A 14,401-nucleotide genomic window follows, 5' to 3' on the forward strand; every position below is an offset into this window, starting at 1 on the left:
ATGAAAAGTGGGCGTGCTAAGATGTTAGCGACTGGAAACAGTCGCTAACATCGCTATCTCCTATTACCAACAAAAGCTAACACCTGCCCCTGAGCAGTTCTTAGCCATGTTATCCAATGGTAGGTTGATAACATGGATAAGAGCATTAGCTCGGTAATGCATGAATATCGCTGACTTTTCAGCGATATTCATGCATTTCGGCCGATTTTTATCGCTTAGGAGATATACCTTGATAATAGCAAGGTTCCTAAGCGATAAAAATCGCCGCAGCTCGGCGATAAAAATATTGCCGCTAAGCCAACATAGCGATAATTATCGCTAGTTGTTGGTAATATGCCCCAAAGTTTTTAGTCCCAAGATATTGATGTGCTTTCCCGCATCCTGTGCTGACCACAATCCCCTTCTTTTGAGATTGTCCATGTGTGCTCCCCATCCAATTAGGGACGCACCTGTTGTTATAGTCACTGTTGGTGTTGGAGGTGTGAAAGGTCTCCCCTGTGCTTTATTTGCTCTGTTCCACCATGCAATCTTCTGATGAACCTCATTTGTGACAACCACTAGATCCTCGCAACTCCCTGTAGCTTGTGACCTTTGTGTTTGGAGCCATTCTTGAAATGGTCTCATGTGTAGATGCATATTTGGAACTAAGTGAATGCATGAGGCCGTCATTCCTAGTGATCTCCCCATTGTCCTCACTGTCAGAAGATGCCCCTTCTGGTATGGGTGGGACTCTTTTAGCAGAGCTGTTATCCTTTTCTCGTTGGGGAATGCGCTTTTCCTAACACTATGTGTATTTCTGCACCCAGCAACAGTTTCTTGCATTCCGGTTCTATTGATGATTTCTGCTTGTGTATGGAGAATCCTAGCTGAAATAGTGTCTCCATCACTTGTTGTATATGCTGTTTACATAGACTGTATGAGTTTGCTCCTACTAACCAGTTGTCTATGTAGGGGTAAACATGAATTCCTTTTGCTGCTACTGCTGCCAGGCACTTTATGAACACTTTTGGTGCTGATTTCAGACCGAAAGCCAGTACCTTGAACTGGTAGTGTTGTTTGCTTATGTCAAATCTTAAGAATCGTTTGTGTTTTCTGTTCATTGGGATGGGTAAATATGCATCTTTTAAGTCTATTGTTGCCAGGTGATCTCCCTTTTGCAACTGAGGTAACACTTCTTGTAGTGTAGTCATTTTGAATATTTGTGTCTTTACAAACTGGTTTGGAAACCTCAGGTCTAATATTGGCTGTAATGTTCCATCCACTTTTTGAATTAGGAAGTATGTTGGATATACTCTGTTGTTCTTTTCTTTGTGCGGTACATGTTCTATTGCATGTTTTCTCGGAAGTTCTTTCACATCTACGACCAGGTGAGATAGTTCTTCTTTTGAGTGTGTCCTTTGCCTTGGCCTCCTTTGTGGAGGTTGTTTTGCTAGTTCTCTTCAGTAACTGTGCTGTATTATGTTTAGAATCCACTTGTATGTGGTTATTTCTTTCTACCTTTTTGGGAAAATTGTTAGTCTGTCTCCTACTGGAGTGGTATGTTGGAGGAGCTGTAAATTGGTGTTCATTTGTTTTGCTAACTTCTTTTTGTTTATATGTACTGTCACTGTTGGTCTTTGTGAGAGTACCTCTCAGTGAGTGCAGTCACTTGGTTGAGGTTTGTTGTCCACCTCTTTGTGGCTGACCTCTTCCTTGATATTGCAAGCTGTGTTGCTGTCCCTGTTGTGTGTTCTTGTTCCCGGCTTGGTATGTTTGCTGGTAACCTTGGTGTGAGGTTGTTGTGTACCTCTTCCCGCTGGCCTCCTTAATGATGTGCCTCTTCGCATACCTATGAACTGCAGGGCTCCCATGGATCTTGCAGTTTCGTTGTCCTTTTTTAGTTGATTTAGTTTTTCATCAACCACCATTCGAAACAATTGCTCACCATTGAATGGAGAATTAATGATGATGCTCTGCACTTCTGGCTTGAACCCTGAGATTCTGAGCCATGCGCTTCTCCTTTCCATTATGCCAATCATCATTTGCCTGCTAGATGTTTCAGCAGCATCAAGGGCTGATTTTAAACATGTGTTTGCAATGTTTTTGCCTTCTTCCAACAGGTGGCTTGCTCTTTTCTGGAATTATTCTGGTAGGTTTTGCAGCAGTTCCCCTACCTCTTCCCAGTGCTGGTACCCATACCTGTTGAGCAATGCATTCGAATTTTCAATGCGCCACTGGATTGCTGCGCTTCTCTCTATCTTTCTTCCTACAAGGTCCATCTTCGTACTTTCCTTGTCAGGAAGTGGTCCCACTGTAGTAACCACATTTGCCCTCTTCCTTGCTGTTGAGGCAATGAAAGAGTCAGCTGGCACTGATCCCCTGATGTATAAAGGGTCTTTAGAGGAGTGTTTATATTTTTTCTCTAAGCTTGTTGTTACAGCCTTGCAAAGAGCAGGCTCATTGAATGCCTCTTTTCCCTGGTCTAAGACACTCAGTAGCATTGTTAGGAATTGGTTCCTAGATTGTATAGGCATAAAAGTCTCCAATAAAAAATAGGATTGAGGTTTTTCTTCCTCTGGCTGAACCCCACAAGTTTCTGCAGCCTTTTTTATCACCTGGTTATACATGCCAATGTCATCTGGGGGTGATGACCTTGAAGGATATGACTCTACAGACTCTTCGGGCGATTCAGCGTCGAGATCTTGCCATTGGAACTCTTGAGTCTCCATGTTTGATGATTCCGCCTATGCTTGTTTGTCCTGTTCGACATCTTCTCTGAAGAAGTAATAATCTTCCTCTTCTTCTTTGATTATTTCTGGGGTTCTTGGTGCTATTGTTTATATGGCAACACTGTGGGTTTCGGTTTCCCTTGTTTTCGGCGGTATCTTGAATTGTTTCAAGTTTTAGTCGAAGTCTTTTTTGCACTGAAGGATATTCGCCATTTCGGCTTCGAGCCTTTTTCTCTTTTTCTCAAACTCAGCCTCGTGTGTTATGGCACCAAAAGTGTCCATTTTCCGTTTTTCGACTGATGACGCTGCCGCCTAAGCGGTCATCGAGGTTTTCTTTGGTCTCTCTTTTTTGGACGCCGAGGCATCCTTTTCCAGACTGCCGGCTCCGGAGTCCTTATCAAAGGGTTCTACAGTCTGTTTTTGTTTGGATGCAGCTATGGTCGCTGAATGCTGCGACACCGGAATCCTTTTTGTGATTTTGAGTCTGATTTTCAAGACTCTTCTGTTTTTTTCAAGGTCGATGACTCTCTTACCTCCTTTGGAGTCTTCCTCTCGACTTCCACGATTAAAACTTCTGTTTCCTCGTCATCTCCTCACTGGAGAGACCCAGGTCTCACAGCAATAGCGGTGGTCCTTGGCCTTGCATGTTATAATTGGCTCCTCGCTGCCTTTCTCTTAGCCTCAACGTCTTTGGAGTGAAGACGAAGCAGGCGTTACAGTCGTCGCTTCGATGTTCCAGTGGCAGGCACAGGATAGAGACTTGGCGCTGATCCTTTTGAGCGAATTTGTGGTGGCAGCTCTTACAAAACTTGAATGGCGTTTTGTCCATTACCACGCCCAGGGAGCCACCTGCATGTGCATATCGTCGAGAAGTTCTAGATTTCTTCTTTTCGTCGAATTGCGATCGTTCTAGATTTAAAGATGAAGATGGAAGACTCTGCTCTACCGTTTTTTCCAACGATTTTTTGTTTGTTTTTCGCTGATTCTTCTCACCAATCTCAGGAGCTTCTTTGTATCGATCCAGACCCAATGGCGGAAAAAAGAATCTGAAGATGGCTACCAAAGGTGGGGTTTACGGAGGAAGTTGGTCGACGTCACAGAAGGGCACCAAATGGTACTACATCGTCGACTCCCACTAAGACCAAAAAACAATTTAAGAAAATACTACAATTCCGGATCCAACCACTAGATGGCGGGATAATGCACAGCATAGTGAATCCAGAAAAGATTCATGCTGCAAAACCCTATGTTATCCTATGATGGAAGTAGGCCTCACAGTAGAGAAAAAGGAATTGAGGAGTTTTTCACTACCAGGAAATACAAAACCTAAAAGTACATGTTCAACTTTTTAAAACCACTTCACGCTGCCCTATGGGCTGTGCAGAATCTACACTAGTATTAGAAGTTTATTAATAATAAGGATAACTATGCACCTACCACTAGCGATAAGGCCACCAACACAATATAAGATCTAGACAAGATCTCAATAAATTATTACCTTGCTCTACCTCGCTAATTTGTGTTTTATTACTATTATCCCACAGACTTCTTTATTTTCACTGTCCCCCTCAGTCTCATTCTCCCCCTCCTTTTCTTTACTTCACTCTATTATCCTACATCCCCGTTGGTTCTACTTTCGACTCTCCCCCTTCTCCTACCTTCCCTCCCCCTTCTCACCTCACACGCAAACTTCCTCCTTTCACGGCCCGCACTATCTCTTGGAGATACCACCCCTCACTGATGTCCCACCGTCCCCCTCTCCTTTTTCCCCATCCCCATTGTGCTCCATCCCTATCCCCCGTAGCTCATCTTCCCTTCACCACCTGACCACTATAGTGGACTCATCATGCCTCCCCCCATCCATACCTCCATGACACTTGACTCAACCATCATTAGACATGGCCCTAACTCTTGGTCCATCATTTACCCCTCTAACCTTTCCAAAAATGACAAGAAAAACTTTAAACACAAACTGCTTATGCGCCAGCAAGAAACTTTGGGCCAGATGTAGGTAGGCTTTTACCGGTCGGTTACCGACCGGTAAAAGCCTTTTCCTATGTAGGAGGCTATTTAACCGATTCAGTAAATAACGAATTGGTATTTACCGATTCGGTATTTACCGAATCCTCATTTACCGATTCAGTATTTACCAAATCGGTAAATGAGATGTAGGAAGCACTGTAAGCAGTGCTTCTGGGCTTTAAGAATTCGTTATTTACCACCAACTATTAGTAAATGCACCTATGACTAAAAGACTCAATCTATCTTCAGCAATGAGTGGAAAAACGAGGCTGTTCAGATCTATGAGTGCGTGCTCAATGTTGTGAATGCCATTGTAGAGCACGTTGATAAAATGTACCATGTGCTTGAAGGAAATCATGTGACACTCAACCCTCTAGTGAAATGAGAATCAACAATGCCGTTCACACCCTGACACAAAATAAACAAAAACCGAATTTACAAGGCTGGAAAAACACATCCTAGTAGCATTTCATTTGAATTACATGCTAGGCTTGTCTCTAATGACTCACATGTCATTGATGGCCGTTAGACCTGTTATCCTTCGGGTGGTCTTCCCCCAAACTTTTTGCCTGCTTTCCTTCACTTTTTGCTGTAACATTTTGTTGGTCTTAGGACTCTGAGTACTTTACCACTGCTGACCAGTGCTAAAGTGCATGTGCTTCTCCCCTTAACATGGTGACATTGGTGTATCCTCAAATGTCATATTTAGTTTACCTATAAGTTCCTTGTAAAATGGTATACCATATACCCAGGACCTGTAATCTAAATGCTACTAGTGGGCCTGCAGCACTGGTTGTGCTACCCAGCCTTTCGTATCTGTTTCAGGCCTGCCATTGCAGTGCCTGTGAGTGCCCGTTACTGCCCCTTCGACTTGGCATTGAAAGCCTGCTTGCCACACCTTAAACTCTCCTTTTATTACACATAAGTCACCACTAAGATAGGCCCTAGGTAGCCAATAGGGCAGGATGCTATGTAAGTAAAAGGTAGGACATATACTTTTTTTTAACGTTTTGCATGCCCTGGTAGTAACAAACAGCTAAATTTGTTTTTCACTACTGCGAGGTCTGCTTCTCTCATAGGCCAGCATTGGGAATTCCTGAAACACTTTTAAGCTGTAATTCCTGATTAGAAAGTAGTAGATGCATCTTGTTTTATATCTTTGGAATGGTAATGATAAATCCCAGGTAATATTGGATTTAACATTACTGTTTTAGAAATGCCACTTTTAGAGAGTGGACATTTCTCTGCTGTTACTGCTCTGTGTGCCTTGCACCCTATCTCCAATACACGTATGGGGTGTGTGACAGCTATACTTTGTGCATATCCTCTATACATCCACAAACACAAGAAGGGTGGGTGTGACAAGGGAACTCATGTGCATGTTGATAGCGTTTCTTGGGGAGGAAGAGAGAGGGTGAGCTGCCACACCTAAATAGGCATTGTCTTGTGTCCCACACAAAGGGCAGATTACTCCCTACTGATAGCCTGAATACATGGCTGGGATGAAAGGCTGTGCACTTCAAGGGTATGCTTTGAAGTCACCCCCACTTCAAAGGCAAATTGGATATAAATAATGGGCTCTACTAAGAGAGTACACTGCTGGAACTGTAAAGAACTCCAAGAACTCTGCCATAAGTAAGGACTGCTGTCCTGAAGTCTCAAGCACATCAAAGACACTCCTCAATTCTCCAACAGCACCTGCACACTGCCATCTGGGGGTCCTGCCCAGCCAAGCTGTGCTAATCCAGTCCTGGGCCCTTGAAAGGCGATTTCTGTAGTCCAGAACCATCAAAATAGATGCAGGGATGATTTTGTGGCAATTGTACCAACGCATTGCACTTAGACACCAACACAGGAGCAGATCGGTGACATTGCCTTGATGGACTACGCTGCTCAACGCCGATGGACAACGTGGGTTGATGACCACGCAGCACCTGCATCATAACGGGTTCTTCAACTGCGTGGATTGGCACCGGCGCTTCACCTCCATCCTCGACGCAGACGCAGCACCTCCTCGACGCCTTGTATCCTCGCATGTGACGCTTGCTCCATTCAAGGTACTTTTTCAGCGGGACCTGCATGAGTCCTGCAGCCATCTTCCACTCCATCACAGTTGGCCTGAACTTTGAATTTTCTCCGGGCTAGCGAGGCCTCAGGCAACCTTTAGGCTATGGACTTTTAAGCACTATTTTAATATATTCTTTTACAATTCATAATTCCGGTTCTACTTACTGGATTTTTGTGGTTTTGGTCTCGTTTTACTTAAAAAAATATGTGTTCTCTATTTTCCTAAACCTGTGTGGAGTATTTCTGTGGTACCTTCAGTGTGCTATTGTGTGTCTGTGTTGCACAAATACTTTACACATTGCTTCTTTAGATCAGCCTGACTGCTCTGTGCCAAGCTACAAGAGGGTGAGAACAGGTTATCTTTTAGTGTTTATCGAGCTTACCCTGACTAGGATTTTGGTCACTACTTGGACAGGGTGTATACCTCTGCCAACTAGAGACCCAATTTCTAATACAGGCGTAACAATTATTCAGCCCTAATTTCACAGTGCCCCACTCAGATGACTTGCCCGTGTTATCTACTGAAGGGGATCCTCCTAAGGGAAGCAAACTTGTGACTGTGCAGACTGATGTTCACCATACATTCACTGACTTTGGATATACCTATAAAGAAATGCTTTCAGATCTCTGCATTTTAGGAGGTATTACTGCAGCCCCCATCAAAGCATAGAGGGATGCTTGTGTGCGGAGAGGGTGGCTCTGAGTTAGCTGAGCTATAGAATTTTGCACACACACTACGTACCCCACATAGCCCTAAAGGCAATCGCTAATTTAGCGAGTGTATGCTCTACTCTATTTGCTAGAGATGTCCATACTACTTTTCCATGGTGGTTTTCGTTTGGGGCAGATCAAACCTTGAATACAAGGGCCCTGCAGATATAAGGGTAAACGTCACTGAGCCTACCCCTTATGTTGTTGTTCTAGGCAATGCCCCCCTTCTGGAGGATAGTCTGGGTGAGGACTTTCACCATCAGAAAATGGGAGCATGTTGTGGGGGGTACAGAAATATCTCAATTCATTAATTTTGTTAGAAACTCTGACTCAAAAGTGGTATGGAAGTCCCTCATTGGGGACAAAAAAAACATGTGCTACCGAAGGCGATTTCCTCAGTCTCGGCTTTTACATCCAGTTTGGGAAGGAAACCTCAGAAGATCATATTGAAGATATAAGAAGTGAAATGTATGCCAACTGTTGCTTATGGTAGTGACATGTGAGGTTATCTTGATGTTACAAGACTTCAGACTATCGAGAACAAATATTTTAGGCATCTGTCAGGCGTACCATCTTATATTTCCCACGGGGAATTAGGCATGTTATCTATCTGATGTCTTAGCTCTTCGTCCACCCCTGCGATCAGTAACAGTGTGGAGTAAGCCAGAAACAAAATTGAATTGGGAGATTTTTCAGAATTGTCTCTCCCTTACGGATTCCACAGCAACCACAGCAGTGAGACAGCCCTACTCACCACAACAAATGACTTCTGCTCTCTCCTCGACCAAGGACACACCGCGACCCTGATCCTGCTCAACCTCTCAGCAGCATTCAACACCATCTCCCACCACACACTTGCCACCAGACTCTATGATGCCAGCATTCAAGGAACCGCCCTTTACTTGATCCGCTCTTTCCTCAACAGCAGAACCCAAAGAATAGGACTGCCACCCTTCCTCTCCAAGCCCACGGAAATCACTCTGGAGTACCCCAAAGATCATAGCCCAGCTGAACCCTCTTCAGAATCTACATGGCCCCCCTCACCGCCATCGTCAGACAGCACGGCCTCAGCATAGTATCGTATGCAGATAACACCCAGCTCATCCTCTCCCTCACCAAAGACCCCACCATCACCATACTCAACTTCCAGGAAGAAATGCAGGAAGTTGCAACCTGGATGAGAAACAGCTGCCTCAAGCTCAACTCAGAGAAGACAGTCGTCCTCATCCTCGGAACCTCCCCGTCAGCTTGGAACAACAACTAGTGGCCTGCCTCTCTCTGCAGCCCATCGACCCCCAAGGACCACGCTCGAAACCTCGGCATCGTACTCGACTTCTCCCTCTCTATGAACTGACAGGTCAACGCCGTCACCTCTAGCTATTTCAACACCCTCGCATTCTCTGCAAGACTTTCAAATGAATCCCCACCGAAACAAGAAAGACTGTCACCCACGCACTCATAACTAGCAGACAGGACTCCGGAAATGCCCTCTATGCTGGGATCAACAAGTCTCTACTCCACAAGCTCCAGACAATACAGAACACCGCGCCAGGCTCATTCTCGGCATCCCACAACATGAACATATCACCCAACACCTACAGGACCTCCATTGACTTCCCCTCGAGAAGAGATTCACTTTCAAGATACTCACCCATGCCTACAAATGCCGCCACAACATCGGACCCCAAAACCTCAACGAGAGAATCTCCTTCCACTAAGTAGGGGCCGAAAATTCGTTCTGCTCGCGGAATTTGCTGAATTTCCGCAATTTCACGATCCGCGAATCTCGTGAAATTGCAGACGAATCCACGAGCGGGACACATTTTTTCCACGAAGCGCTTACAGGGTTACAGTAGGTGCCCACGTTGAAGCTAATTTCTTTGTAACCACTTACAAAATGGTTACAAAGAAATTAGCTTCAACTTGGGCACCTGCTGTAACCCTGTAAGTGCTTCCTGAGCGGCGCCTCGTTGACTACTTGCAACTATTCTCTGACCCTGCTCTGACCCTCGAAGCAGGGTCAGAGAATAGTTACAATTAGGCAACGAGGCTCCTGTCACAAAAATTAAACCTCAGCAGGAAGCACTTACAGATATAAATAAAGGAGGGGCCCGAGTTGAAGCTCAAATTCAGTAACGCATTATAATCAGTCCAAGAATCTAGTGAGCACGGTCGATGCTAGGCAGGTGTGCTTTCTCCCCAAATCTACCGTCTACAAATAGTTGTAATCTGTGATGGATGTCTAGGCATCCACGAGTTTCTCGAGTGCAATCCCCCTGTACTTCCAGTGACCAGGAGGCTGCTTTCTCCTCAGCTGTTGCTCTGATCGGTGTCTGACCCTTTATATACAAGAGGCTTGTGAACTCGCACAGAAGCCTGACCCCACACACACTAGGCTATGCAACCTCTTCCTGCCCTTTCCCCCACTGTGATGGACAGCTCACTAGAGGGACATAGGCGCCTATGGACGCGGAGGCAAAGTTACAGACACACATGGTGACTGGACAACTCTTCTGGGCCTTTACGCAGCTGTAGTGTAGGAAAAGCACGATACATTTACCCAACGAGGTAGCACTTACTGCTTTCTCCTCATCTGCTGCTCTGATTGGTGTCTGACCCTTTATAAACAAGAGGCATTGGAACTCGCACAGAATCCCGGCCCCACACACACTAGGCTATGCAACCTCTTACCGCCCTTTCCCCCACTGTGATGGACAGCTCACTCGAGGGACCTCGGCGCCTATGGGCGCAGTGGCAAAGTTACAGACCCACGTGGTGACTGGACAACTCTTCTGGGCCTTTACGCAGCTGTAGTGTAGGAAAAGCACGATACATTTACTCAACGAGGTAGCACTTACTGCTTTCTCCTCATCGGCTGCTCTGATCGGTGTCTGACCCTTTATAAACAAGCGGCATGTGAACTCACACAGAAGCCCGGCCCCACACACACTAGGCTATGCAACCTCTTCCTGCCCTTTCCCCCACTGTGATGGACAGCTCACTCGAGGGACCTCGGTGCCTATGGGCCCGGTGCAACGTTACAGACACACGTGGTGACTGGACAACTCTTCTGGGCCTTTACGCAGCTGTAGTGTAGGAAAAGCACGATACATTTACCCAACAAGGTAGCACTTACTGCTTTCTCCTCATATGCTGCTCTGATTGGTGTCTGACCCTTTATAAACAAGAGGCATGTGAACTCGCACAGAAGCCCGGCCCCACACACACTAGGCTATGCAACCTCTTCACACCCTTTCCCCCACTGTGATGGACAGCTCACTCGAGGGACGTCGGCGCCTATGGGCACGGTGGCAAAGTTACAGACACACGTGGTGACCGGACAACTCTTCTGGGCCTTTACGCAGCTGTAGTGTAGGAAAAGCAAGATACATTTACCCAACGAGGTAGTACTTACTGCTTTCTCCTCTTCTGCTGCTCTGATCGGTGTCTGGCCCTTCATAAACAAGAGGCATGTGAACTCGCACAGAAGCCCAGCCCCACACACACTAGGCTATGCAACCTCTTCCCGCCCTTTCTCCCACTGTGATGGACAGCTCACTCGAGGGATCTCGGCACCTATGGGCGCGGTGGCAAAGTTACAGACACACGTGGTGACTGGACAACTCTTCTGGGCCTTTACGCAGCCGTAGTGTAGGAAAAGCACGATACATTTACCCAACGAGGTAGCACTTACTGATTAGCCAGTAGAAAGTACTCCAGCTGAGTATAGTGCAATTGCAAAATAATCCGCCATTTCGCAAAATTCGCCAATACTTACCTTCCACGTACCCAAAAGAAACCTCCGATCCACCAACCTTGCCCTCGCCGAAACCCAGTGCATACACAGAGCCAGAACAACACAGAGCCAGAACAGGAGGGAGAGCCTTCTCCTACATCGCAAACAAGACCTGGAACGAGCTTCTGATCGACATCAGATGTGTCCCCTCCCTGAGTATCTTCAGAAAGACACTCAAACCCTGGCTTTTCAGCTGAACGAGCTGCTCACCCCACTCCTCTCCCTCCAGCGCCTTGACACCCTCGTGGGTGGGTAGTGTGCTTACAATCCCCTGATTGATTGACTGATTGATACAGCACATGGCATTCCATGTTTGAGATACATAAAAACTCTATTTCCATTTTGGGATGGCGTGATTTGTTTGGCAAGTCTCATGCAATGGGAAAAGGTGGCCTGGCTTGGTTTAAAAGAATTTTTTTGATATGGCATCAAGCTGATAAGGAAAGCCAGAAATTATGAAAGCCTCAGTTTGTGAGCATGTGTCTTTGAAAACTGACTCACTTATGGAGCCTTATTTTTACCTCGGTAGTTAACAGCAACCTTCGTGTTCTGTTTACAAGATTTAGGCTAAACATGCTGCACTTGTTGTTTGAGGTCCCAAATATTTGGAACAAGGTTACAAACCTAGGACATTGTGGCAGTAATCATGGGTCATCGCAAGACACTTTGCATTTTATTATGTTTTTTAACTTTATCAGAGACATAGGAGAGATTTTATTATCCACTTTTAACCCCTCCCGTGCTCATGACGAGCTCAGCTCGTCATGAGGCACAGTTGCGCTGTGCTGATGACGAGCTGAGCTCGTCATAACACGTGCGGCGTTCACATGCGCGGCTAATTCCCCCGCTGTGCTGAACGTTCTGAAATACGGGCGTGATCATGACGAGCTCAGCTCGTCATGAGCACAGCGCCACCGTGCAGCGTGACGAGCTGAGCTCGTCACAAGCACAGTGGCGTTGCGCGCGCCCCCACCCCAGCGCCGCGGGGGAATTAGCTCCGCGGCGAAGGGGTTAAATGGTAGAAATGTTAGTCAAATACTTCCAGCCTTGATGTTTCGATAATTATTATTTAATGATTTTATCTGTTATTCAGGACTTTGTTTATTAAGTAGTGAAGTTAAAATGTAATGTTTTATGTAGGATTAATACAATTGTGTTGCTTTTACTTATGAGAATCGCTGTACCGTGTTAAGCAGACTGGGGTTGGTTTAAATCTACCTCTTTTGCCCAATCAACCATAGAGATATTCCTACTGGAATTCTGTATTTATTTACCAATGTTTTCAATATTTCAATGCCGCTCAGATAGGCATATTGAAGATAACAATTAAATTAAAACAAATAATTTTGATTAGTAGTCAGACTATTACTATAGTCATCATCAATATTTCATGTTTTCAATATGCCCCATGTTTAAAACCCTTCACCACATTCTATGAAACACTTCTCATTTAACAAATACAAATGAATTAATAATACCAATAGTATCGACAATCTACCCTATCAGTATGTTGTTTAAAGCACTTGTTGAATCTAGCCTCTTCCATGCTGGTGGCGGAACCTCTCCGTCACCAGCCTCGGTCGCGCTGTGCTGGTGACGGAGCGGTTCCCTCACGGCCCGCTCGGCGCGCCTGCGCTGTGCGTCCTATTGAGCGGGCGGGGCCGTGACAGAACCGCTCCGTCACAAGCACAGCGCGCCCGAGGCTCGTGACGGAGCGGTTCCGTCACGAGCATGGGAGCGCCGCGCTATCTCCCTCCCCCCCTAGCGCTGCGGCAGAATTGCCGCCGCAGCGAAAGTGTTAATCATGATCTGTGACCTTGTTGTCCACTGGAGTTTGCCTCTGCGACCACAATTAGGTACTTTCCAGAGATGTTTTAAGGCATGGGCAAAGTGGACCAAGGCGCAGGTCGCCAGCCTTTCAGTGGTCCGTCCCCCTAATAAAGCCAGCTCTGTTCAGCAGAATATTGCCCTAATGACTTTGAATACGTTTTAAACAGATTGTTTTAAATACCTTGTTCCTTTACGACATTTTACAGAGAAATGTTGTGTTTATGTTTTTCAACACCATTTTTTTTAGATCAAAATAGGCTTCACATCTGAGAATTGTCAGCTGGTCAATAATATTAGTTAGTTGCTGTTGCATTACAATATTGAGAACACACATGACTTTATCCCGGATTATTAGATGAAAATACACATTTAGAATTTGGACCAGTGTGCCTACGGAGTGTCACTTACCTGGCCAAAAAAGGGGATGAAAGAGTTGAAATTGGATAATAAAATCAAATCTGTTCCAAAGAGGGGCCCTCAAAATACTTTTGGACCAGGGCCTTCAAAATCCTTAAGAGGTTCTTTCTCACGTCACGGAACATCTATTTGTTAATTCGGTGATATATCACAGTTGTGTACTGAAAAATGATTCTCGTGTTTTTATTTCCTCTGCAGGCTGCAACAGGAGGTGTTGGACTCCCTGTGGCTGTACAGTGTGTGGCTCTCACCTGGCAGGATGAACTGTGCCTTCGATTTATGAAAGAGGTTGAGCAAGTGACGCACATGAGCAAAATGAAGTTCGAGATTTTACAGTGAATATTATGTGAAAGATGTTTCCTTTAACCTGGTACTTTATTTGTAAAACAAAATTGGTGCAAGGGTCGTTGTTAGGAGGTCACATCCTCTTGCACCATCTATTTCTGAAGTCAGCGCTGCCAATTGAGTAAAAATACACCTACTAGTCATCATATTCCTACAAGTGTGATAATTCTGACTATTCCAGGCCCCAAAGCTATACAAATTTCTGCGGCAGCAGGTATTAGTCACTTTTTATGTATATTGAACTAATAAACAGTTATTGTTGTGCTGCTCCCATCTCTAATTAAAACAAACTGCACCACCATGTGTCAGACTGTCATATGTACCAGTGTTGACAATTAAGTGCTGGTGCCGAGCACCGGAAACCGATGGCTCAAATCAAGCTTTGATATAATGATTAGGGTGTGTGAGAGTTGTAATTGAGAAGACTCTAAACCAAAGCTAATTTTGACTCATTAACTTGATTTAGTACTCTCCTAAATCGGCAATGCAAGTTAGGGTATTATAT

At 45.3% G+C, this 14,401-nt stretch overlaps 1 pseudogene across 1 annotated transcript in view; it reads left to right on the forward strand.

The window, feature by feature from the left end:
* The window catches only part of LOC144800450 (vitamin D3 hydroxylase-associated protein-like), a 370,773-nt pseudogene extending 356,579 nt beyond the window's left edge, over positions 1-14,194 (forward strand). Inside the window, exon 15 of the transcript XR_013604355.1 lies at positions 13,750-14,194. The product of XR_013604355.1 is annotated as a vitamin D3 hydroxylase-associated protein-like (transcript). The remainder of the gene's footprint in view (positions 1-13,749) is intronic.
* Positions 14,195-14,401: the final 207 nt, after the last annotated feature.

This window comes from Lissotriton helveticus, chromosome 1_2 (genome assembly GCF_964261635.1).
Source record: "Lissotriton helveticus chromosome 1_2, aLisHel1.1, whole genome shotgun sequence".
NCBI lineage: Eukaryota > Metazoa > Chordata > Amphibia > Caudata > Salamandridae > Lissotriton > Lissotriton helveticus.